Source organism: Neofelis nebulosa, chromosome 12 (genome assembly GCF_028018385.1).
Source record: "Neofelis nebulosa isolate mNeoNeb1 chromosome 12, mNeoNeb1.pri, whole genome shotgun sequence".
Taxonomy (NCBI): Eukaryota; Metazoa; Chordata; class Mammalia; order Carnivora; family Felidae; genus Neofelis; species Neofelis nebulosa.
In genome coordinates, this window is record NC_080793.1 from 93,946,913 (window position 1) to 93,949,028 (window position 2,116).

A 2,116-nucleotide genomic window follows, 5' to 3' on the forward strand; every position below is an offset into this window, starting at 1 on the left:
TAGGAGTGGACAGAGCGGCAGTGAGGGCAGCCCTGAGAGAGGACTGGACACGGGCCTGCGGAGGGTCTGTGGGTCATGCACAGCAGCCCCAGGCAGAGAGGAGGGAAAGTGCCTCACATGGAAGATTCCATTCTGGAGCGCCAGGCAGGGCTGCTGGTGTTCACGGGGCAGGGTGTCAGCCTCCGATGAGGGGTACACGGCAGGTGTTTTTCAGTCACCCCCTTTCCCCCCAGTGCTTGGAGCTCCCCCACTTGATGTACACGGCTGGGCGCACGTGGCCCCCCGGGGCAGCAAGGATCTGACGTTTCCGCCATCCTGACACGTGTCCTCGTCCCGGCCCAGTGGCCTGCCGCATTGGAGGCGGGCACACCCCGTGTCCCCCGCGTCTGCGTGTGCCTGGACTTCACTCCCCGTGCTGCCGAGCGGGGGCCCGGGGTCTGGGAGCCCATTGCTGACATTCGGGCTGCTTCCTGTTCAAGCAAGTCCTCACCGAGGCCGCCGCCCTGGCCGCTGGCTTCTCGGTAGGTGTCTAAGACAAGGAAGCTTGGCCAGTCTTACGGTGACTGAGTGATCAACGTCACGAGAAACTACCAAAGTGTTGTCACCCCGTGAGGCCCACCTTACACCGCCCGCGGGGGGTGGAGTCCCAGCCGCTCCACATTCCCATCAACTGCAGTATGACCCGGCTTCGTAACTGCACCCTCGGGCATCTTGTCGCAGGTGTGGTCTGTGCTTCTCCACGAGCACTATTCCATGCGCTTAGTGGCCACTTGAATACCCTCTCTTTAGATTTTTCGAATCCTTTACCCCTTTTTCTGTGTTTGTCTTATTGAATTTAAGACTTCTATGTTTCAAGGGGCACCCAGGTGGCTCAGTCGGTTAAGCATCTGACTTCAGCTCAGGTCATGACCTCACGGTTCATGGGCTCGAGACCCACGTCGGGCTCTGTGCTGGCGGCTCAGAGCCTGGAGCCTGCTTCGGATTCTGTGTCTCCCTCTCTCTGTGCCCCTCCCCTGTGCGGGCTCTGTCTCTCTCAAAAAAATAAACTTTACAAAATAGTAATAAAAATTTTAAAAATTAAAAAAATACTTAAGATGTCTATGTTTTGGGTATATAAGTCCTATTTAGATTTTTTTCCCTCTGAACTTCAACTTGGCTTTTAACTTTTTTTTTAAATGTTTATTTATTTATTTTGAGAGGGAAAGAGAGAACGGACACAAGTGAGGGAGGGGCAGGGAGAGAGAGGGAGAGGGAGAGAATCCCAAGCAGGCTCCGTGCTGTCAGCGCAGAGCCCGACATGGGGCTCCATCCCATGAACCGTGAGATCATGACCTGAGCTGAAATCAAGAGTTGGACGCTCAACCGATTGAGCCACCCAGACGCCCCCTCCTTTTTATACTTTGAAGTAATTGTAGATTCAAAGCAAGTTGCAAAAACAAATGTAAGAGGAGGTGCAACACGCCCCTCTCCCAGACCCTTCAACGCTAGCACACAGCCCTATGGTAGAGCCACACTGGAACAGGGAGGCGCCCGTGCCCCGAGCCACTCATCTCTGCGGCTGCACTCGAATCACTCTGTGCCTAATGCAGCCAGCACGGAGTGGAGACGCTCTGTGCCAGCCCCAGAAGACTCCCTCATGCCACCCTTTACAGCCACTGCACCCCTAACCCCCACAACCACTCATCTCTGCTCCAACTCCATAATTACATTGTTCAATAGGAACGCCTGGGTGGCTCAGTCGGTTGAGCGTCTGACTTCCGCTCAGGTCATGGTCTCGTCATTCGTGGGTTCGAGCCCCGCGTCGGGCTCTGTGCTGACGGCTCGGAGCCTGGAGCCTGCTTTGGACTCTGTGTCTCCCTCTCTGTCTGCCCCTCCCCTGCTCACACTCTGTCTGTCTCTCTCTCTCTCAAAAATAAATAAACATTAAACAATTTTTTTAAAAATTACACTGTTCAATACATGCGACATGAAAGGACCCATGCCACGTGTGCCCTTTTGACACAGGCTCTTTCCCTCAGCGTAGTCCCCGAGAAACTGGCCCACATTTCTGTGTGCATCAGTATTTATCCCCTTTTCTCCAAGAGCAGCATTCCAAAGTCTGGATGCACCAGCATTC

General features: G+C 54.4%; 1 non-coding gene across 1 annotated transcript; it reads left to right on the top strand.

Annotated features, from left to right (window-relative positions):
- Nucleotides 1–1,723: 1,723 nt before the first annotated feature.
- On the top strand, nt 1,724–1,808 carry TRNAG-UCC (transfer RNA glycine (anticodon UCC)). Its single transcript has one exon. It is a non-coding gene; the product is annotated as a tRNA-Gly (tRNA).
- Nucleotides 1,809–2,116: the final 308 nt, after the last annotated feature.